Source organism: Cygnus atratus, chromosome 1, assembly GCF_013377495.2.
Source record: "Cygnus atratus isolate AKBS03 ecotype Queensland, Australia chromosome 1, CAtr_DNAZoo_HiC_assembly, whole genome shotgun sequence".
NCBI lineage: Eukaryota > Metazoa > Chordata > Aves > Anseriformes > Anatidae > Cygnus > Cygnus atratus.
Window position 1 is genome coordinate 126026987 of NC_066362.1, and position 25996 is coordinate 126052982.

The following is a 25996-nucleotide window of genomic DNA, read 5'->3' on the forward strand; positions in this document are numbered from 1 at the left end:
ATACAAGAACAAGATACATAAGAACATAAGAGTATCTTTCAGGCTCTTGTCCCTTGCGGACACAGTTAAAACAACCTAGATGAAGCAACTACCAACTGTCTGAAAATTTTTCTAGGCACTCTATTCGTGTATGCCAGAATAAGTCTTGTAGTAGTTGTTTGAAGATGGGAAAAGTCTGGTTTGCCTCCTCGGCAGCAGGAAAGCTAAGCCTAACAGAGACTTAGCAACAAATTGATACGTCATATGACCATAAACCAGCCAAACTGGACCCATCTACCCTGTTCCTGATAACACCCTGTGGAAAATACTTAAGCAAGTACAATAATAGGCAGAGTGACTTTGTCCACATCCTGCTCCCAGTTCAGGGTGAAGCTGTTACGCAGAAAAGCCAGTACAAACTAGAACACCTGCAGTCCTGCCCGCCACCCAGTCCTGCCCATCCCTTTGTCCAGGCACTGACGCACATCAGCCGCTGTGATGAAACACTTCAGCACACAGAAGTGACAGGAAAATACCCCTACAACTAAGAGATCAATTGTCCTTTATTCTACAGCTCATCACAACAACAGACGTACACCGATGCCAGCATAAGAGGCATCCTGGAGGACATCTGGCTTCAGATGGGGCAAGACCATAGCAGTGCTGGTCCAGGGATTTATACTGCTATGTGTCTGTGGGTTTTGCCTTTTCGCGGGCAGAGTCAGTAGCCACAGCTTCTGACTCACATTCCTCCATATCCCTGTTTTGCCGTTGCTATTTCAACACCTCTAGATTTTCAGCGTCCACAAATATCAGTGAGTTCCAAGACTAACTCTGCACTGAATGAAAAAGTGCATGCCTAAAACTTGATACCTGACTGCATCTCTGTTCTCTCAACCCTCTCTCTTCCTGCCTGAAGCACACCAGTATATTTCATCTCTCTTGTATAGGAGCTACTCTATACCCCAGCAATCTTTACCACCTTCTATATGCATAACGTATATCTATTGAGAGAGAGAGAGGGAGAGATAATGCTTTTATGCTTACATTAAACCTTCTTTAAAATGGAAGTTGTGATGCTTAGATCTCCACAAATGTATTCAGGATGAAGATAAACTATGATTATTCACAGTGACATAAAAGTCAAAACTGTAAACACCATTTTTTTTTCCCTAATAATTCCTAATGTTCTGTCTGCTTTTTCAAACAGTACTGAGCACTCAGCCAATGTGTTTACAGAACAATCTCCAGTGACTCCAGGCTGTCTTACATGGCAACGTAATGCTGATTTAGATCCTTTCACTGTAGGTCTACAGCAAGGACAGTTACTTCTGCATACTTTACTTTGCATTTCTAGACACCAAATACAAATTTCCTTTCATGTTGCCATCTGTATATTGAAATATAGGTATTGGTATACTTGTATGTGAATTATACATGTGCACACACACACACTTTAATTATGTAATGTATAATTAGCATTGGTATATTTAACAGCGCAGGCCTCAGCACAGATGCCTAAGGACTTCCATTCTTACCCTCCTCCCTTGTGAAATCTGACCATTTACTGCTGCTCTTCATTTCCTACCTTTTAAACAGTTATTAACATGCAGAGGACCTTCTCCCCTATCCTACCACAACTTAATTTCTCTAAGAGCCTTTTGCAGAGGACCTTGTCAAAAACCTTTTTGGCAGTATATCAACTGGATCACTTTTCTATATATTCAACAATGATCAAACAACTTTAAGCGATTTTTAAAGTACTAATTCCCTTTCAAAAGCTGTGTTCAGTTTTCCTTATTATATTGTACTTACCTTTGTGTTTATTAGACCTTGGGTGGCTTCTAATATTTCTAAAATTTGCACAGACTCTCTTAAGCTTTCTGAACTCTACATCCCCATTAAATCATTTTTAAAACTCAAATTTATATTTGCTATTTTACTCTAATCTAAGACAATAATTGATTTAATCAATAGGCTTCATAGCTGAAAGTTTCCAATTTCATTGTTATGTTCCCTTAGGGCTTCCAGGTAAATAGCACCCAGTTTTGTAATTTGTCTGCATTCACTCAATCTGTTTCTTCTAAATCTTATTCTTCTGACACCTTTGTTTGAGGCAGTTCTGTTTCAAACTCTGATCCATGTAACACAAAGCCCTCTGGTTTCAGTGTCTTCTTGGTAGTGATGCTCACTGAAAAGAATTGGTTTAATATTTCTGTATTTTGCCCTGTGAGAACTCCTATTAAGCCATGATCATTCATTGGTGCCCAAGACTTTCTGGCAGGCTTCCTAATATATTTGACAAATAAGTGTGTTTTTAATTTTTATGTCTTTAGAAAATCGTTCCCCAAAGTATTTTTTTTCTTTCTTTCCTGCTTTATTAATTTTACATTTAACTTGTTTATGTCTTTTGTTTTTGTTTTGGTTTTCCATTTGAATGTGATGTTCATTTTTGTGTCTTAACTCTTAGTAATCCCCCTTACTCTGGTGTTTAAAGACTTATTTGGGATTCTTTTCAAAGTTTTCTTTTTCACAGAATGGCTGAGGTTGGAAAGGAGCTCTGGAGGTCATCTGGCTCAGCCCCCTGCTCAAACAGGGACAGCTGTATCATCTTGCACAGGACCATATCTAGGCGGCTTTTGAAGATCTACGAAGATATGTGAAATACGTTTCATAGAATCATTAAGGTTGGAAAAGACCTTCAAGATCATCTGGTCCAACCATTTTTTCTGAGATTCCAGCATAGTATATTTAAGCAATCTCCATGTGACCCCATAAATATATATTTTTTTTCTCTTGGCTCTTTCTTTTCATCCCTGGAAAGTAGTTTCTTGATTTTTAAGTAGTTCTACATTATTATGGAGAAAGAGCTAAATCTGAGTGTATTGCAATAATTATTGTATAGTGGCTATTTAGTAGTAATTTCTAACCTCGGTCTTGGATCAGGGTAATTCAAGACTTGTTTCTCCGGATGTGGTTCCAATGACTTAATGACTGCTTTAAGAAGCAGCCACTTCTAGGGTCTAAAAACCTCTGCATCACATCCCATCATGACCATAATTCACCCTTCCTGCTTGGGGGTATACATGATGTTAGTCTTTTCTGTCAATATGACCTCTACAGTCTCCATGAGAATATCATTACCATGGTGACTAAACTGGGCAAAATTCAGAGAAGTATTTATATCAATAGAGACTTTGTGTTAAGTCAGTGTAGAGCCGGGACTAAAGCTCATATCTTCTAATTCCAAGCTTTTTCTTTAGTCAGCATGTTTCTGTTTATACTCATTTCTGTCCCTAACGATCTGACTTTCAACAGCAGCACATATATGAATAATCAGCAGCACTAATTTCACATTCAGTTGAAGAAGTCAATTGCCAGGAAGCGGGATTCCAGAGGAAGCACAGAGCTTTACCAGTCTTGGGGCTACATCCCTAGAAATGGGCATGATGTTCTATAAACTGAATCCCTCTAAAACAAGCAGGCAAGTCTTTCATAGTGTGAACTTCACTGATCATTTCAGTGCCAATTTGGGGTCCTAGTCCTCCAGACTGAAGTACCATGGGGATCTAACATCTAGGATGATGCTTTATGGTGTAAAGCTTAGCCTTTTCTTTTGACCACAGCATAGGAAGGAAGCATACAACCTTATTCAGCGCTGCTTTCATGCCTCAGCCTGTTCAAGGCAGCCCCTCTGTATTGGCCACTTGGTTCCTCCAAATACAGAGACCACAGTCCTGACTCCTCCTCCAGCCTCACAAAGAAAGAAGGGAGGAAGGAAGGGAACTTTCTTACTCTTTCAGACGTGAGAGGAAGCACAAAGTTTGTCTCCACTGCAAGAATGAGCCTGTCTTTTTTTGCACTTTGAGATGTCATTCAGCTGAGCCAAAAACAGGCCCTACCACTGGTTACATCTCGCACTAAGACTTGTAAAGAGGTGAACACAAAACTTTCTTTGCTGCAATAAGCTAAGCCACAACTTTTTGTTGTATGGAGAAAGGGAGAATTACAGAAAACCAATATATTACTTGCAGCACCAACATAAATACAGCCCGCATCCACACTGTGGGATGATTGTTTAAGGAGCTAATAACCTGTAGTAACTTGAGGCAGGATCAGCTTGCATGGCCAGGTTAACTGTTCATTGTAGAAGTACTAACACACATTAAGGTTAAGGCATTTTCCTTGTGGATGGGATATGAGTTATAAATGGAGGAACATCACAGAGGAAATAATGGCCCAGGGCCATTTTCCTATGAAACAATGAAAAATGTGAAAAACAACTTCAAATAATGGTCATTTTACTCTAGCACCTGCATACTTATGCCATGCACTGAATGATGCTGACTAATTAATGAAGTCCATCTGACGATGTCTCCCTTTGAAGGACATACAATCCATATTTCAAATTACATTTGAAAATTTAATCATCGGAAAGTAGAATTTGCTCATTAGTTAGTAATAATATATGAAGTTCCTCTGTCTGTCCCCAGATAGGATGGATAAAGACAAATTAATTAAAGACGTGCCACAGAATATGTGCAGTCCCACTGGTGGTATAAAACGTAGCAAGGGAAGTTATAAAACCTGGAAATGTTAAATGTGCAGCAATGTGTTAGCAATGAATAACCCACACAGATACTTTAAATAAAATAATAAGAAATTTCTTCAAAACATACAGTCAAAACACAGGTGTTCCTCATCTTAGTTCCAACATGAAATTTCCTTGTGATATATTTTTTTCTAGAATAATACAGCAGTTGAGCCTTTAAAACTTTTGAAAGAGATATTTCTGTTCTCACCCTGAGATCAGTCAAGGCAATTTTTACTGGTAATAGAAAAATCTCATGAAAAGTACAACATATTTTGCATTGCTCACAAACATCTGTGGAAATATCCTAACTAGAATCATCACTCTAGCTGTAGCAGTCACCATCTGCCTGGCAAACGTGCAGAGTGCTTTCTCAGGAATAGACTGTGATATTTATCCAGAAAATGCAATAAGCATGGGAGTCACAGTGTCCTACCAAAGGGAGCAGAAGCAGTCTTATGTCTGAACTCACTTCCCAGTTGTCCTGGAGGTGATGTCTATGTCCTTGACTCTTAAAGGAGGAGGAAATCAAGACTGCTCCATACAAATGGCCAGACTGTTGAAAACAGGGTGCTACCATCTCAGTGACTTGCTCCTAGGAAGGTGCATAGCTCTTGCAACCCTGGACATAAGGACTGTCATTTAGAGCCCTATGTCCCATCACAGAATACAGGAGTCCCTGCTTCACTCAGCAGAAGGATAAAGGCCAACCAGGATCCTTATTAACCTTAATTAACCTATACGGAACACAGATGCTTTGTGTAATTGATGTGTCAATAATAAAAGACGCATATATTTGCTTAATGTTTCACAACATAAATCTAGCTAGTAACACAGAAACAATACAATTTCCTACATTTCTATTTCTTTAGGTACTTGAAGGCAACCAAATTTAATTTGATTTTAAGCAATTTACATTCAACAATTTTACAGGGCAACATTATAAATTCAGATCACCATAGGAAATATATCTAAATTCTAATAAGAACCAGTAATATTTGTGTAAATTGTAACAGTACATAGACCAGAAAATTAAAAGGCAATTTTCTTCCAATGTGACTTATTTGTCACTTGAAGACTGCATATCTATAGAATGTAATGAGGAAACATAGTACTAAGTTTATTTTATTCACAGGCAATTCACAATATCATGTATGTTAGTCCAAAGAGAACAATTCTTACATTCTCCCCTTTATTTTCATATCATGCCTCATTTCTCTTGAAAAACATGGCATAAACATTTCTTCTTCACTTGGGTTCTTTACACATGTTCTGTCAGACATACTTGTCTTAAAATGCAGAATAACTTTCCCAGCAGTAGCATGGGATTTTTAACCATCTCTGATTCTCATTGTCATTCTTCCCTCCTGACCTTAAAATTGTGTGCCTTAATTTGCATATTCAAATCAGCATCACAGTCAACTGTTAAGTGTTTAATAAACTACAAATAGTTTACATGGATATTTTTCTGTTTCCTTTCTGATGTGTGACCTAAATGATCTTACAAACATCCCATTTGCTCCACATAGAATATCCCATTCCTGAAGAGCAATTTAACTGCATTTTAAGGAAGCAGGCCCCCAGAAAGATTGATTTCCAAATGAAGACAGGGAGTAGGTGGATGTCAGTCAACTCATGATATAGTTCTCCCCAACTCCTACACAGTCCTGTGTCTTTGCATTTCAAGGTCAAAGACAGCTGAATGCTGACTAATCTTCTCCCGGAGTTCAGTAATGAGTAGTCATTTCTGTTTCTCCATAATCATTTTTAACAAACTTGTTTTCCCTCACCCCTTTGGCTGTTAAATGCCAAAATAAATTTACTGAACACAGCAAGAATACAGTCAAGTCCAGAAGCAGCTTTAAACTCATAGCTTTCACAATCATGCTTACTTCACTAGTGTGTTGCTTCATTAAAACTCCTCCTTCTGCAAATGCACTGAGAATTTGAAACACCTCTTTGAGTGAGTTTTGTTACCATCATTTTCCACCTTTATGTGAAAAATCATATGTTGTTTTATGTTTGTTTGTTTGTCTGTTTTTCCATCAGCAAATATTTGGTAGCATTTTTTTTTATTTGTGTGTTGCATACTTGTATCAAAATATTTCAAAAATCTTTCTGAAACTTTTTAAAGATGCTAATACCCCAAATGATGAGAGAGACATCAATTTTGATTTCTTGCACTGATTAGCCTTATGTAGTATCAGGTAAGGAGCATACAGATTCAATCTCAATCTCAATTACCTACATAAAAAATATTTACAAGATCCACACACAAATTCTACTAAGGTGAATTGATTTTAAGTATAGTATAGAATGATATCTGCAGGTAATCATTAGCTGACAACGTCTGATTCATCTCTTTGGAATTGCTACCTAAAGTTCCTATATTTTCCAATGGTCTAGTGCTTACTAACCAAAAGCCCACTTTTCATTCTGTTACTCAGTGTCCCAGAAAATTACTTCTCAATTTTGTGATTTAGCTGCTTAACCTCAAATGATTTTTTTTTCACTTTCTAGTTGATTAGTAGAGATAGTCCAAAGTAATGCTACACACACTCTGTTAAGTATTTTGTTGCCACTTCTTTTGATGATTCTTTGAGTTGGAAAATCTGATATTTTAAGCTGCCTTTATAACAAGACTGATGCATACACCTCTCATGACTCCTTTCTAAACCCATCAGCATACTGTAAGAGGGTCAAATATAGATGCCATAAACTTACCCTTAGCAACACGCATGCAATACTCTAAAAGCAAATATTTTTCACCCACAAAACTGGGTTGTGTGAGAACAATTTACACTTGCCAAGATGAGTTCTACAGCTGGGCTTTATCCCTGTGTAAATACAGCATCTAGCCAACTAGCTTTCCTCCACTCATTTCAACTGCAGCGTGGTCTACTCCCACTCTCTTGCCTGTCCATTACAGAATGGGAAAGGATAATTACTTTTTTATTATTATTAAGAAGAAGGAACATGAAACAGAAACAGAAAATTAATTATAAGATCCATTTCTTTTAATAAAATTACTTTCAAAAGCACTTACCACACTCACCCCATCTTATCTACATGTCCTATTGTCAATATTCATACTGTTATTGGTCTAATTTAAATAGTAAATTTTGTAGAGCAGAAATTTTTCTTCTTATGTATCTGTGAATAAGTATCACATACTTCTGCTACTCTGTGGGCTTGCTTGTGCTTGGCTCCCACAAGCAGCTGAAGAGAGAAGGATAAAAGACCAGTCTGCTATCACGCATCTCACAGACTCCTGTGTGAAATGCTTTGCATTTGGGTTTTCCTGACATAGTTCAAGCTCCTAAATGAAAGGAGAGACCTGGCAAATTACCATTCAGCTGAAGGGAATACTCTATGCCATTTAATGAGATATCTTAGTTTTTAAAGTTTCCTTGTGTAATCAGGTGATTTTGTGAGACATCATTCCAAGTGATGTTTACATGAGAGCTGACAGAGTATATGTCCCTTCAGTCCCACCAAAACCAAACTACATTTTCCAGATATCAGTGATCACAGAGCTATTATATTTACATAATGTTTTTATAAAAAAATAAAAATAAATAAGATATAGCCATGATTTAAATTTAAAAAATGAAATATCAGAGAAATTGTTTCATCTTGTATGCAGCATGGGCCATATACTTATCAGTGCGGGTTTCCTTATTGCTTTCACAGTAACTGTGCTGACTGTTGTGCTCATATAAGGGTTTTATCATACATTTACGGAGTCCTGCTTGGCTGCACAGGGGTCACAGAAACAAAAGATTCCACAAGGTACTTAAATCTCAGTTTCCCAAAAATGACTTGAAGAATTTCTTGAGTATCTCAGAAGTCACAGTCACATCCTCAAGTGGCAGGTTGTAGAGCCTGGATGACCAAGCAAGCATGACACCATTCCTGCTGACCTCGACATTTTGATGAGTACCTGAATCTCCAAGTCCCTGGAAGGCAGAATATACAGAAAAACAGCCTTCTACAACTTCTCTTTCAGTTCTTCCTATGTGGAGATTTCTAGAATTTGCCTTGCAATGAAAAATGTCAATCTTCTTGACATATCATGAAGGAGTGGTGTGGGGGTTCATTTTTTTTACCTTCCCGATGATTTCCAAGGTAAACAGTCAATCAATAATTCCCTTGGAAATTAAAATACATTTTTCAGCCAATTCTATCTCTAAATTCTTATATGACTTTCAAAAAAGGGGTTTATCTTCCTAAGACAGCAATTTTCTTTTGAAAACTAACTGAAATCGACAGAACCCATCCAGTTAGCCACCTCTCTGATACCAACAAATTAACATAACAGAGTATGTGAAAGAAGAAAACATGGTAGAGGAATATTTTCCCTCCCATTTTTGTGCTTCCTCAAGCATTTGAGGTAAAATATCTATTAATCTTTAAAAAACATTGAATTTAATTACCCTGACTAACATTAGCTTGTACCAAATGTTACAGATACGTTTTTCTTCATACAGTACAGAATGTTCTTCTAACTTTAAGCTTGTATAACTAAACTTCAATCCTTTGAGAATTTCCTAGCTAAATTCTACTGTCAATTGGCATGAAAGAAGCTTCTCTGCAGTTAGCCTGTCACCTCATTCACTTTTCTTCACCCAAATAAGTGTATGAAATGCAGTAGTTTGATGTTTCTTTTTTAAAGTCCAACACCAGCACAGAGTAATTTGTACCAGCGTCCATGAGAACATTACAGATTTTACTAAAAATTTCACAAAATGTGCTCTTCCTGACTAACAGTTCTGAATCTGACTTGCCTTACATTTGCAGGTGATCTTAGTTGGCTGTGGAAGTGCTGCAGAATACAATATTTATGTTGTGATAATATTTTTGGGGGTTAAGCCATAGGCAACTGGAGCTATCACCTAGGGTAACAGGTTGAAGAAGGTGAAAAATATTCATAATTGGTGCTACTTTGCTTCCAATAGAGCTCCAGAAATCCAGACTGGATGCAGCTTCTGTTACCAAGGGATGACCATTGGTAGCTGACCCCTGGGTGGCAAGTAGTCCCAAAGAGGTGTTTGGTGCCAAGGACATCAGAAACAGCAGTCTCTGTCCTGACCTTCCTATTCCTCTGTCAACAGTGACAAAATGAGCCTCATTTCCCAGGGCCCTCCTGGCTCATTCCCATTCCTTCAAGTCCCCAGTGTAAATCAGGCTGGGCTGCAAAGAAAAATGACAGCTGTTTCCTGACAGAATAAAGTAGAACAAAATGTTTTCTACCGTTTAAGCTCTCAATCAAAAAGAATATATATATATACATACACACTTATCTATAACACTTTAAAATTATTATCGCAAGGGTGTAAGAGAAAGAAAAGTCAAAGCACATTTGAACCCAGCAGTTTCAGACTAGAGGGGGAAAAAAAAAAAAAAAGGAAAAAAGGAATAAATCAGTTTGCACAGCTAAACACAAAGCTGCAAATCATTAAACATTGTTGAAGCGGAGACGCAGGCACCATGGACTGGATAATGACTGTTGTTGCTCTGTATAATCTTGGTGCTATGGTACCAAGTTCAAGTGGAATTCTGAGGCTGTCCTATGGAGTATCGACACGTTTTCTTCTTAAAGAACATGAAAGTCCTTTTATTCCAGTAGTGAGATGTGGAATACAAAATGTTAATGAAGTCCCTGGTTCATTAAACTTATCTTTGATCCAGTCTGAATTATGATTATTGTGTAAAAACCATTGAAATCCACAAAACAGAAACAAAGTCAAATATTGTTGCTAGATCCTTCTCCACAGTGAGAAGTGATCACTGACAGTCTTTACAAATATAACCCACCTTGCCTAAAAGTCTAAAATTCTTTATTCCTAATTTTCTGGGCATTTGTCTATTTGCTAATGTATACCTATTAGCTTTTTCTTAGCCATAAACTTCCTTGCTCACTCAGTGAGGCAATGCAGTTTTACAGTGTTTCTATCTTCCATTTTGTATTTGTTTCTTTTTAAAGGACTCAATGGACCATCTCTTAATTGCAGCTCAGATCTGTTGATTATGGCTCATACACACTCTGAAAATAATACTAAACTCTGTCTCAGCACTGGTGGATTCAGGCACACAAACAGCTTGAAAAAGAGACAGTAAAGGGAGAAGACTCCCTTTCTCAAAAATGCCATGGTAATCTGCCAAGAACTATTATAGGTACAAATAAACCCGACAGAAAAATAAATACGGCTATAAATGGTAGAAAAGATTAAGATTCAAACTTATTCATGCAAAATGCATGACAGCCAAAAAGAAGAGGGAAAAGCACTCTCTGCATTAGAATAAAGAGGTGTCTGTTCATGTATGAATGAGAAATCTTTGTTCAAACAACAAGCACTCACCACAACTACATGCTGTCTCCAGGAGGATACGGTAGAACCAAATACAGAGAAGGATGCAGAGAAAAGAAACACCACTTAAAGCAGAAACAGCATCTGTGCAAGAAAATAATAAATAAACCAGAAGTGTGCAGCCTGGAAGAACAAAACTGAAGGAGGATATGATAGAGGTCTATAAAATCACAATTCAAAATGTAGAGGCATCAAATGAAATGTCCAGAGGACAGGTTCAAGGTTAAGTATGTAGTTTCTCATATGATATGTAATTCAACTTCAGAACTCATTGTTCCTGGATGTTAGGTACAGGAAAGTTTACATGATTTCAAGAAAATGTTAGACACATTTTTGGAAGGAAAAAAGAAGTCCACAGAGGGTTACTAGGTATGAAAAGACACTCTAGCTCTAGAAGTCACTGTCATGGCTGTCTGGAAGCTCAGCAGGCATACCCAGGAGTATATGGTTGTCTTTTGCCCTTTCTCCGTTTTCCACTGGTCACCATTACAGACAGAATATTGGGCTAGTTGAGCCTCTGCTCTGAATCAGTAAGGCCATTCTTGCACTGTAATGACTTCATGCACTAAACATTAAACTGAACTAAATGTTCATCTTGTCTGTAGTTTAGACCTGAATTAGCTCTTATTTTCTACACGTTTTATCATTGCGTACCTATCATAATATTGCTTTAACAGTATTTCCACATTATATTGATAACAAATAAATATTCAGTATTGTGTTTTGGGAAGAGAAAGACCTAGTTGCAAAATTCAATAAAGACATTATCTAGCATTTAAAAATTTAAATCCACTAGTGGAACAAATAAGATCCTATGATTTCTAAAAATACACTTAGTTTTTTTGGTGGATTAGCAACCGGAGGATTTTCACATGTTGAGGAGACAGATTTCAGAGATGAATTAATTGGCATGTAGGAAAAAGAGAAGACGGTAAGCACCAGCCATAGCTAGGGTAAAGGACACAGGCAAGTGTCAGAAATGTTGTACCATTACCACAGCCATATTAAGGATTCTGGAAGTCATAAGCACAGTTCCACAAATGGGCAGCTCCCAACCATACACGAATCTGCCTCCAAAAAGAGACTTCACATCACTTTCTCAGTGGGCAAGACCAGCAAAACACTGCACAACAGCACATCAACTGCATAGGCATGATACCTTCAGATGCATATTCACTATTTTTCCAAAATTCAGGCAACTTGAGCAGCTCAGCATCCAAGCAGTAGATGACTGAAGATAGTCTTGGGATAAAGAAAAAAGTGATGTTCCATATGCTTATCACACAGATATCACATACAATACCATACAGCATAAGATATTAGGAAATGCTTTCAGTGGCTTATTGACACAGGGAGTTCTTTCAGGCTGGGAAACTGAGGCCCCGGCCTTAAGTACAAATAAGTATATAAGCCTTATGAGATACACACATCCATACACACAAGCACAATGTACTATCAGTACAATGTCTCTGACTGTTCAGCATAATGTCAAGTAACTCACAAAGTCTGATTGCAGTTTGCACAAATAAACAAGGAAGAAAATAATGAAGAAAAACAAAAAAAAAAAAAAACAAAAAACAACTTCCCACTCTGCACAGAGGTCTGTTAGTTTATGAAAGTACAGTTATTTCCTAAAAGTATTAGAGGGGGAGGAACATGAAAAAAATGGAAAAATTTAAAATAACTGGGAGAATCTGAAATAATGGTGCAGAATTAGAGAAAATCTGAAATCTAGCATTTATGAAAGTTAGAAGAAAGAAGAATAAATAATAACAACAGAAATATGGAAAAATAACATTAAAATGATCAGCAGTGGGTGTTAAAAATATGCAACAGAAAAGAAAGAACATCCATCATTCTCTCCTCACCCAAAAGACAGTAAAATCATTATTTTCCCAAACATCTTGAAAAATTTAGCTTCTCACTGCTACATCTTTGTTTGTTTTCACATTTACATAAAAATATAAATGAATTTCAACAAAACGTCATGGTTTAAATGACCACAGTAACTTGATCACCATTAACACTTTCTGCTGTTGATACCATTCAGTTACAGGTGGCCTACTTCTAATTTCTTAGATGAAATGCAACTTCTCCGAGTTGCCAGGCACAGGCTGCACAGCAGCATAGTACTCCATTAGGCATTAAAATGTACATTAGAAAGGCCCAGCACAATTTTCAGAAGAAACTACCAGTCTCTAATGCATGAAAGGACACAGTTAGCAGAGCTACATTCTGATGTGTTTTCTACCTCTCCAGGAAATTCACTATTATTTTGAAAATTTTGCCAAAATCCTTTCATAAACTGCCAAAACCTCACTGAGATTTCACTTCCTGTGACCTGCCACAAACTAGTCAAACTCTTTTCTTCCCTCTAATGAAAATAAAACTGGAGTAGGCCACATCCCCACTTTTAGGGCAAGTTCCTGATGGTAGCAAATATGCTACAAAGAGTCATTGGGTTTCCCCTCATGGCTTTGTCCCATACCTCAAGCATTTCTCAGCTGCCTGCACACTGTGGAACCAGGGTCCCCAGGAGCCTTAGTGCCCAATGTGAGCTTTGTTAAGACCTCATCCAGTGTGTCAGATTCTCCTGCTTCAATGCTTAGGGAACTCTATGCTAAATGAACCAGCCACACACATCTCCTCAACGCAGCGTCACAGTTATAATAGCCCATAGTCACACACATGCAGTTTGCAATAAATATGTGGAGAGCAAGCAGAGTGGCCTTTTCAAATAAGGGCATAAACTGACTGGTAACTGATTTATTCAATGTTTAAATTAACTAAATAAAAACAAGCCCTACACTCTGACAAAGGCAATACCAGAGACAGTGAGCTAAAGATCACTAATGGCAGATTGTCGTTAACCAACCTACCTGACCCTCCTCACACTTGCTGTAAAATTTTCCTCTGTCCTGTTTATGCTTCATCCTATGGGCTTCATCACTATAATGTGTTTCTTATTTTTCAGACAAAACAGTGGAAGCGTCAAAAGAAAGCCAAGAAAGCTTTTACAAAAACTCAGCAGTGTTCAGCAGTGCTGTCTTTATTCCTAATGGCCTTCAGTGCCTACAATGAACAACAATAATGTGCTTTAAATTATCACATGAATGAAAGAAGTGCCTCCACTTACCAAAATAAATAGCTGTTTCAATACTATGGGCTTTTAAGATTGGGGAAATCAAGTGTTTTTTTTTTTTTTTTTTGGTTTCTAAAGAAACCAACCCTTCCCTTCGTTGCTGGGATCAATCATTCAAAATTATACCCTTATCATAGGGCCCACTTACAACAGGACCTCAGCCTGATTTGTTAACCCAGTGTGTCCAGCTGTTGAGGTGGGGTACACTTTGTCCCATACAGACCTTTCCAGTAGTCAGGTACAAACAGAAGGTGGTTATGGTACAACCAGGAACCTTTTCTCATAGGAACGTCCTGTGACAGGTAAGCTGGCCCCAGGGACAAGTAAAACAGCCTGATTAGTTTTGTCACTAAGAGAATAGTCTTTAGAAAGGGAATCACTGGCGGCCAGTTGTGATTGGGTAGGTGATTTGCATCATCAGGCTTGCCATGGTAGAGAGAGTATTAAGGAAAACCAGTTGCCAAAGGCTAATGGTGTTTTAAATTTAGGTCGAATGCCAATTTGCTCTGCCTCTGCCCTGTCCAGGTGTAAATTTACTGAGGAGGCTGAAGAGTCTTTAGCCCTCTCCTTGTGAACACAGTTTAGAGAACATGGTACAAAAGCTGTCACTGCCCACAGCTGCTGCCCTTCACCCAGACAGCAGCTGGCCACTTCCACCCTTGTCCCATCCACCCAGCTGCTGTCATTAATACAATTTCAGTTGCTGCTACCCACTGCTATTTAAGCCTAAGGTCCAAGGGTGATGTCTAATGCAGGCAAGAATTAATGCTCTCACAACCTACCACAAGCAAATAATGAGTCCCTGTGTTAATTTTTCTACTTTGTGGAATAGCAAGGACTTTGGGGGAGGGTCAGCTGTTTAACATACCAAAGGATCTATGTTCCCATTTCTTCTCTAGGAAAGAATTTGACTAGCATGCCATGGAACAGACAGGGAACTTGAGGTATGTCATGCAAATTTATGCAGAGCCAACTTAAAAGAATAGAAACAGAATTTCTATATATATGTATGCCAATTACACCGTATGATTCCATATTTATTTCATCTTCTGTGTTGCTCTCCCTTCAGTTGCCTGCTTATCATTTCACACAAACACATATGGGGGACCACACCTTCCACTTGCACAAACAACAACAAAAAAAAGCTATTTTTAAGAATCCGTCAGCAACTATTCATTCAAAAACTGTTTAGAACACTCATCTGAGGTTGCTAGGTGGCTAACTATGTATTCACCTATCTCCTTATTAGCAAAAGCAGAGAATTTAGCAAGCATTTACAGTAAAGGACACTGCTGATTTGAATATTGTCCACTCAAAGTGTGTGAAGGCTGCAAAAGTTGGGCTGCTAACTTGCTCATACTTTCAGGAAACTTTATCCTCCTCAGTTGCAGGGAAATACAAGCATCAATTAGATAGAAGCTCCATCACAGTTCTGAAAATGTTTTTTCATTATCCTGATTTGAAGTCTAAATATTTGGTTGTAAGTGACACTGCTTAAATGAGAAGTGTCAGTTAATAACTTTCAGTTGGAAATGCTTTTTCTTTTCTTTCTTTTTCTTTTCTAGGCAAATGCATTGCTGTTGCCCATACTCTGATCATGAAAGCATGAATGAATGTGAATGACTGATAACCTGCAGGAACGCAGCAGTGTTGCATGTCACAGACCCATATCTAAAGCACTCAGACCTCTCCTAGGGGGACCCATTAAGAGTGCAGTGCTGTATAAGATCTTACTGGACTCTCAGTCTAGCAATGACTTAAAACCTTAAAGGTTGGACAGGTGTGCCACACATTTCATGACCTCATAAAATCCACTCAATTTGGTGTGTAGTTATCTTAATAAATAGCAAACATTCACAGGTGTTTTATTACGCTTTTATGAGATTGTATTCAAGGCTGCAAGGTTCTACAAAAATACAGACAATCTGAGGATGGCTCACTTAATGCTTAGAACAGACAGGCGAGAAAATGAGCAAAAAGTAATGGAATTGTACAGCAGGAGAGTAATCAGTCATCCAAAACTCTTACTGCGCCCACTACAGATTGAAATCACATACTTAACTCTTTAACACCAATAACTATGCCCTGAGCTGCGTTCCTTTTCCACAGTAAAATGTGCACCAAGGTGTTGTACAAGTTAATAGCAGTATTTATCTACCCTTCTTTCTTCTAGGCCTGTGTTATGCTAGCTCTGTACTGAAATTCCAAAGAAAACAATGTGCAAAACAAATACAAAATGCAAATACAAAGAAAACAACACTGTATGCAGACCAACTGGGTACGTTCACACCACAGGTATTTGTTGCTGGAATAAAAAGAGTTTGAAAAAGAACAACCCACATACCACCCAAGCCATTGCTTTCCATGTAAGGACCCTACAAAGCTCTCACAAATTCAAGGACAGATTATGTGTTTCCAGCTGAATACAGGTCAGGTGCTGTAGGTGTACCAGGGAGGAAAGGAGGAAGGGAGAACAGCTGTTCTTGCTCCCTCTGCACGGAGAATGCAATAATTGACTCCACTTTTGGAGGCTAACTGCCAACCTAAGGACAGCAGGGTGAAAAGAGATGTTGGCTTCCCTATCATTTGCCCAGGAGAGTACAAGTGTATCAGCTTCAGGTTGTTCCCATGGACCCTTGGGCTACATTTAGAGACATTCTTCAAGTGTGGGCATTGGAAAGTGACTCATCAGAAAAGACATCAAAAAAAAAACAACAACCCAAACCATAAATATTAGTCACCCTTTTCTTCTTTCAAAAACGTACTCCCTCACTTCAAACCCTTCCTAAAAGTAGGGTTTAAAATGACATATATGGTTACTCTATGGGTCATGCTTCCACTCCTTCCACATAAGCTATGTAATTTGTTCTTGAGCTCTTTTGCAATCTCTGGTTTGACAAATAGATTCATCAAATAATCCATCTTCTTCCCTGTTGTGTTCCTTCTCTTTCTTGTAGATTTCTGTGATGGTTCTCCATTTCTCTTTTAAAATTATGCCATTCGGAATTCCAAATATTTGATTGTTTGAGCCTTCTAAAATTAAAGTGAGTTAAGTTAGGTTTGGTTTGATTTTCTTTGGTTTTGTTGTCAGAAACATCCCAGATTCCACATCTCCTAAGAGAGAATATTATTGGTCTCAGTGCATAGGCTGGCTGAAACAGAAAACTGAGCACAGAAAACCAAGCAAGATGTCAAAATGCTTAGCCTGAAAGAAATACAGCAGCATCAACCATTGATTTTCATGCGTCATATCTTCCTGTTCACTGACATATTCTGATTAAAGTCTTACAAGCATAAACCCAGAATGACTTCATTGACTCTGGCAGAATAACTTCAAATTTACACAGTTGAAATCAAGATCTCACCCCAATCCTCCAAGCATAGAAAATAACTCAATATATAGCTTTCCCTAAATAGAAATAGAGTTTTTGAGCACAAAACCCCCCCCCAAAAAAAAGCCACTAACAAACAAACAAACAAAAAAAATCCAGAAAGTACAACACTTTGGAGCCAGTATCCACCATTGTACAGTTCTTTTTCCATACCGTCAGGAATGTGTTTGTGCCTTCTTGTTGGCTGCACTAACTCATGCTATTATTTTACATAGCTACATTTCTTTTTTTTTTGTTTTCGTTCATGCCAACAAGACCATGAGTAGGTGTCATATAAGATAAATCTCACTAATTTTAAAAAAGAAAAGCTAGTGAACAGGAGGTGATAAATGCTGTGCTGCCTACTCAGGTTCTGTCACATAAGATGTCACTTCTTTATTTTAATTATATTTTCTGCCAACTCACAAAAGCAAGCAATTTGTTCTGCATGTGATCCTACCTCTTCTATGGAACATTTCTGCATAGCGAATTGCAAAATGCATCTATTTGTTTCAGACCCAGAAATTTCTCATATTCACTTTTATGGCTGCTTCCTGATGTTCTATAGAAACTGTCTCTTCAGGAAATGTTAATACATAAATAACAGCTTGTTCACTGCAAAATGACTCAGGCTATTTGCACATGAAATTCATTTTTTCAACCATTAATGAAATATATACAGAACCTAAAAAATAATCCACGATTTCAGATACAGTTTTGCTAATGTACACTCATGGCTAGCTAGTGTTGTTAAAATGTTCTACTTGGTTAAAAAGTACAAAGCTAAAAAAGTCTGGGATCTAGAATGCAATAACATCAAATCCTCATCTGTTTGCATGACAGGCAAGAATTCTTGCCATCCTAGAGGATGAACTGAAATGCTCTTGTAGCAATACCAGCTGTCAGATTGGCTGCTGACATTGGCAGATGCTACGGGAAGGGTTACCTCTAGCAGAACCGGGCTGATCAATGCATATCACTGAAATAGCATCACATACAGACAGAACACAGAAACCATGTTAAAATCCCACACTTCCTCAAAATAAAATTAACTTTGCAAGTGTGAACATTGAAAAAAAAAAAGAAAAAAAAAAGAGAGAGAGAGAAAAAAGAAGAAAACCTTGCTAAAATAAAGGAAACCAAAGACTGAAGAACATGAACCAGTGCTCAAGCATAACATCTATTTCCTGGAAGAGTTTTAACACAAGGCTCACACTGAATTTAGTCCTCCTGTGACTGAAGGTGGTAGAACCGTGGCTTTGATCAATTTTATTTAAAGTAAGACATCTCAAAATTTTTGTTTCAATTTGAGATCAAGAAACAATGACAGGAATTTTTTATAATTACCCCCATCAAACTGGAAATCATAAACTGGGATGAGGAAATGAATTGTAGGGTAGAGCCTACTCTAATTAAGAGTAGAAAAAGAAAGAACAGCACAGAAAGATCCAGGTAGCTTTATCACACAGATGGAGGCAATCATATAGCTAGGTTATAGAGGATATGACTTCAGATCCAAGATTGGGAAGTTCAGCTAAATCAAAAACAGTCAGATCATAGTCTGAATGCAAAATTACGTTTCTAAAGCAATCAGTGATGTGATTTTTATGCTCTGTTAAGTCAGATGGGTAATATTTCCGATTCTGTTAAACCTTGAATAAAGGAATAACATACTGCCTTTTCACTGAACTATTTATTTTTCATTAATCACAATATTCTTATGCAAAAGGACCTCATTAATGTATATAAATATCTGAGGGGAGGGTGTCAAGAGGATGGAGCCTGTCTCTTTTCAGTTGTGCCCAGTGAGAGGACGAGAGGCAATGGGCACAAACTGAAACACAGGAGGTTCCGGATCAATACGAGGGGGCACTTCTTTACTGTGAGGGTGACAGAGCACTGGGACAGGTTGCCCAGAGAGGTTGTGGAGTCTCCTTCTCTGGAGATATTCAAAGCCCGCCTGGATGCTATCCTGCGCAATGTGCTCTAGGTGAGCCTGCTCGGCAGGTGGGTTGGACCAGATGATCTTCAGAAGTCCCTTCCAACCTCGGCCATTCTGTGATTCTGTGAAAAAATGTGATAGAGTTAGAGATTGAACATAAAATGGATTATCTGACAAGGAAAAGATAGGTTGTCTAATAGTTTATCCTTGCAAATAAAACAACCAGCAATTCAATGATCTCTTTTCTGCACTGGGCCTACTAGGGATCCTCTGCTTTAGGACAAGCAAACTTCTCCACCACTTCAGTGCATGGAGCACTTCTCTGTAGAAATACTGCTAAACTCAAATTCCAACTCTGCATAGCAGGAAGTTCAGGGTGTTCAAAACCACAGTTTGACTTGTTTTCCTGGATCTGTATCTACTGCTAGATCCAGCAAAGTACTATTTTTACACTTGCTGAGACAAGTCTAACTTACGAAGGAATTACTAAGGAACATCAGCATTCACTTTCTGGACACCTCAAGCCTCTTCCCAGGGAGAGAGCATCTACTTTAGCTGACTATAAAGCACATCCTTTCTCCTTCCATTGGGCAATGATATTATGTGAATGTCACTTACATTGCAGGACTCTTTAAATAAAGTTTTCTTACATTTAGAATAGACATTTTTATGTACTTGTTTACATTTACACATTAAAAAAAAAAACAATAAAAGTGTCCTACATTATCTACTTATGATATGCATTTGTTGTTTACAGTATAGCATGTAAGCTCTAAGTTAACAATATTTTCACATATTTGTATTTCCCAGAAGAAAGCTTACGTTTTACACTCAGTCTTTTCTGAGTATAAATCTTCTCGGGCTGTTAATTCTCTGTTTGCATAAGACAATCACTGGGACTTTGCATAACTGTAAGCTGTTTGGCAGATATACTTTCTCACCAGAAGGGCTCTGGCTTCTTTTTTCCATAAGAATCTTGTACTTGAAATGCACAGAGTCTTTCTTTATTTATCCCTTCTCTTCTTGGGATGGAATCCCTTTCTCACCTGTTCAGCTCCTAGTGTGGCAATCAGGGGCCTTACTGGAGGGATTTTCCTGTCTCTACAGCTCTTTCACTCACAATACTATGCTATTATTCTTCACTTTAACTTGTTCACTATTCCATGGTGATATGTGCTAACAAGGATTCTGACTGGGCAAGTGAAAAACATTGAATATTCCCTCACAGAATATTCCCAGACCTTTGTATATCAAGACTGTTATCCCTCTGCTGTGTTATCTGCCTATCTTGTTTGTCTGAACTAAAATTATAGGAACAAATGGAAGTAGAATTCTGCTGAACTGTAACATCTTCAGGACAGAACAGGAAAGGCAGTGAAGTGCATAGCAAAAGATCTGCTCAAAAGCTAGCATTGCCATATGGTGGGAAATTCTGTCTTTTTCGCATCCTGAATAAGAAAAATTAAATCAAAATGTTAATATTGCCCTGGAAGGATATATATGTATACACACACACACACACACACACACACACATATATATATGTAAATCAATCTATTTAACTTCAAAGACATCAACCTATTTTTTAAAAGGTAGATAGAAATATATTTGAAATTTATTTCTCGCTGATCTGTACAATATACTGCTTGGTTCACAGATTTTTAAATGAGTTTTCAATAATATAACTATGCTGAATGAGAATAAGCATATTGAATAAGAATAAGAGCACTGAATATGCTGATCTCCCAACTGGTAATCATTATAGACATGGGTTATTCTAAGTGATGTGGCAACTGCTGCTTGTTTTACTTATTGTCAGGTGGTATATCAGCCAGAGAAATACACATTATTCATAACTGGAAATTTTACATTAACTTTGATTTTTATTGATAAAAATACAGAATAATTCTAAAAAAAAAAAAAAAGTAAGCCTGCTAAAAATAGTTTTAGCTGAAATTACGAAGTCAACACATTTCAGTGAAATGCTTTGAGTTTGTAAGATTCATTTTTTTTAAACATAAATTATGTTCAGTATTACTACATATATATTTACTATATATCATATCTATCAATGTCATATCTATATAAATTATGTTATGTTTAAAGTATGAGGAACAATAGATTTACTAAGGTCCAAAAGAATTTCTCTAGATTTTAGTACAATAAAACAGGTCTCAATGTCTGTAACAGGCTATCTCAAAAAGAAACTACCTGTGAATGAATCAAATACATGATCTTTTTCAAAATAATGAGCGGGACTTGTAAACTGTTCACTAAGGCAGGCTTCCCAGCTGTTCTGGAAGACATAGTTAGGGAGAGTATCAGATGACTCGGAAAGTATATAGATATTTGGGCATTTATTCATACCAGAGTTTGGAGTCAATAAAGACTTACTTGACACTCATTCATATCATTCCAAATTTTACTGTTCTCACCCTTCTGTTCCTTTCATTGTTTTGTCTGTTACATCATTACAAGCTGTGGACTTGTAGCATATACTTAAAAGAGTTTTCCAAATTTGTTTTTCCTGTTTCTTTCTCTTTTTATTTTACTAAACTATTAATGAATTCCCATATTAATAAGAGAAAAAATAAAACAGACTAACGTTGTCTATATGGGGTCAGATTCTCTTTGGTATATATTAATATATTTCCTGGCCCAACTGAACACATTATTTCTAATAAAAATACGGATATCTTTTATTAAAAGCAGGTCAGCACTAGAAAAAAAATATATATATATCTTACTTAGCTATATATATGTACATTATATAGCAGGATACCAGGGTTTAGGTGGTTTTGCTAAGTTAGCTAGATGTAGGGAAAGGATGGGAAGCTCCCACTGAATCTTCCATGAACTGGGAGAAAGTCACTAAAGGTGGTCCAAGTCTTATTTCCAATCACTCTCAGACAGATTTATACCTAATTCCTCTTCAAATGATCCACCTAGGATTTTTCAGCTCCTTTTCCTTCTGGCATTTCTAAAGATTCCTTAGCAAGAAAATGTCTAAAAAATGCATTTTCCTTTTTAAGGAGCATTTTCTTTTAAAAAGAAACATCTGTCAGTAGTTTTGCAGGGGTACTGGGATTTGGAGACTATGGTTCTATTCTTGCTCCTGCCTGCTGCTCACTGGATGACTTTACACAAGCCGCAGCATGTCTCTGTTACCTCAGCTACCCTTTTTTGTCTTCCCATACTAAACTGTACTCTCTTTGTGGCAAGAGCTGTGACATACAATCCATTTCTGTGGTGCCTCACACAATGAGAACTTGATCACAGCTGGGGTCCACAGATACTGTGGCAACACAAATAACAAAAGAGACCTTGAGCAAGGGGGAGGAGCAGCAGAGCAAACTTTGCTGCTAAGTCCTTGGATATCTTATAATAATTTCCCACTAGAAATACAATAGAAACTGTCAATAGAAAAGTGTTAAAAAAATGTTTTTATCTCAACTCCATGCAGTGTTTTCTAAGCATGTGTCTCTCAGATGTACTAAGAAATTTCTGGCAACCTCTGTAGTGAGTCCAATGAGGAGGAAAGGAAGAGAAAGATCTGAATCTGCATGAAACAATCAGGCTCCACCAGATCACTGTCCCATTTATGGCAAGGAAACAAGGAGGGGTATATGAAGAACACCTATTAGAGATGGATAGCATTTCACCCAACTTGCCAATGTCACCTGCCAATATCAACACAAGCTGGGACAGAGCTATTGACAGATATTAATGGGTCTCCACACAGGGGACGTTAGCTGTCCAAGTGATCTCAAAAGAAGAAAGATGTACAAAAGTACATGTGCAACAAGCTGGCAGCAAAGTGAAAAAAGGAATAGGTACGTGCAACCATGCTGACATTATCAGTAGTAGCAATGAAGAAACTTCCCATGATTACTGCCTTTCTAAGAAATATTAAATAATGATATACCTATAGATCATGTGAAACAGTTCAAGATACAGGAAAGCTCTTAGCATACATCTGGTCCTGTAATGGAAAAAAAACAAAACAAACAAACAAAAAAACAACTCTGGTAGTCTCACTTCTAGCTCACAGAGTACCTGCAATATCAAAAATGCAAAGTCTTTTTCTTCTAACTTGTATTTAAATGATTGTACAAACTCATTAGAATATGTTCAGTCTTCACAGATTACAGACAGTTTCTGCTGAAGTGAGATGACTGAAGTGACAAGTAGAGACCATGACTATAAGACCACCAATAATATGGCCCTTTACATGACTTGAAGTCTCTCTTAACAGATTTAGTGAATATATGGAGTAGAGGTCACGTACATGAAGTACATTACGTACATTACCCTATATTGCAAAACATACTTTATACCTGTTTTGCTCTTTTGCTCCTGCAGGTAAAACTGAATGTAAAAGTCCCTCTTTTTTTTTTTTTTTTCCTGCCAGTGAATCATCTCAGCAATTTCCAAGGTCTGAGAAGTACCAGGAGAGGAATAACAATATCACAACACAGGCATCTGTTACAAAATCAAGTTAAACAGCTTTTCTGATGTGAAACCAAGATCCACATACAGAAATATATAGGTGCTTCAGCATTTCTATTTCTGCACAAAACTGTCACGGTTGTGCATCCACGAATATTTTAGTTACATGAACTACAGGAAGCATACATTTTTAATTACAAACTCACATGTTCAAAGATGAACGTATTTTCCACCAAAACCAAATCTATCTCTTTATACTTTGACTACACAAACAACAATAACATCTTTCTGAGCTGGAAGTAAATGTACTTCTCAGAAATCCACAATAGTTTTCACAAATTTCCTGCATTATACACTGGTATATTGTGTAAAACAATTATTAAAAAGCATAGAGTAACGCACGCATTTCACACATCAGCGTTTCACTGCAACTACAAAGAGAAACTTTTGCATAAGCTGCTCATACTGCATCTTTCCTAGCTGAAAGGATTATCTAAACCGAAGAAAAAAATAAAGACATTTGCCTAGAGATAGGACTTTTATTTAATTTTATTGGCCATATACATGGAAAAGCAGCCCAGAAACCTTGATAGTTCGTGTAATTTAAGGCCTTGTTTGTAAAGCAGTGAACACGGGCAACTTCATTTCACACCTTTTGTTAATTGCAGTGTACTTAAAATCTTTTAAAAACACTTCCGTATGTGTAACTGTTGGTAAACATATTTCTATTGAAAGGTCCCCCTTAAATTACAAAGTAACAGCAATTTGTTTTCAGTTAATTGACAGGAATATATCAGTGTATCAGTGGCTTTAAATACACAGCGGAAGATCTCTGATAATGAGACCTTTGAAAATAAGCTTCAGAATTCTGGAAAGAACAAGCTGGATCTGCCAGTATGCAAGCCCGTACTGTTCCAACTGCATGTAGTCCTAGCTCACCGTTCATCTAGAACCAGGATTCCAAAGAAGGGACTTACATCCCATCTGTCACAAAACCTACCAGATATCTAGCCTTTCTTCTTTTCCCTATGGAGGAAGGGAAAAGTGTCCTGTACCTGTATTTAGCCTTGCATGCAGTACTGCTGTCTACACTTCCTCATGAGAAGAGAGAGCTTGGAAGACCATTTCTTCCTGAGTGCATGCACACTATGTCCTCCTCACAAGGAGCTCTCTCTTTAATCCAGAATAGTTCTCTCTCTCTCTGAAGACAGTGCACAAATCAGTGAAGTTAAGCTTGAGAGCTCATTCTGTAGAAAACAACCGTGGTTTTTTTTTTTTTTTGATGGAGTAGATAAGTGGTTATCTCACATACCTCTCTTCCTCACCATTTAGATAAAAAGCACACATTACTACAAGAAGGAGAGAGGTTAACAGAAAAAGATCAAACAGATACCTGTTCCTCCACAGCTGGTTCTGGCTGTTCATCCACCAAGAAGTGCTTCTCTCTCACAGGACCTGGATACGTCTTCTGACCATGGCCTCACTGCATCCTGGGGCTAAGCCCCGGGAGCATTAGCTTCCCTTTCTCTGACCACCTCCTCTACACAACCCTCCTGCCCATGTTTCCATGCTGAAGACAGACAAGGACCCAGCCCAGCCAGTGAGGCTGCTGGTGTGCCCAGCAGCAGGCCCAGCACTGCACACCTTACACAAGCACAGACGACCCCACTGACCCACGACCGTCTCCTGTTTTCCTCTGTGGTTTGGTACGCTTTCCTTCCCTCTTAAGTATAACTTTTTTTAATAACTTGTTTTAAGATCACTTGTTCTACACTGGTCAGTGAATCCTCACAGGAAAACCAGTCCTAACAGCAGTTTGATTCACAGACACCTGTTACAAGGAGTGAAAATTACAAAGTCTTAAGCACAAGAGGTGACAGACACAGGAATTATAACCTAAAAAGGGGTATTGGAGAAGACCCGAATGAAAACATATATCCATGGGTATCCCAGCCAGGATATTCTAATTGTGCATTTTTGACAGTTTATATAGATTTGACAGTTCCTTGCTGAAATGTGAAGAAACTAATTAAAATGTAATTGGAGCAATGAAAGGAAGTTAATCCTTTGAAGTCTGTGGTTTAGAAATGCAATCTTTCAGTGTACCACCTAAAATATCTCTGATGATTTTGAGTAACCATGCATCAACAG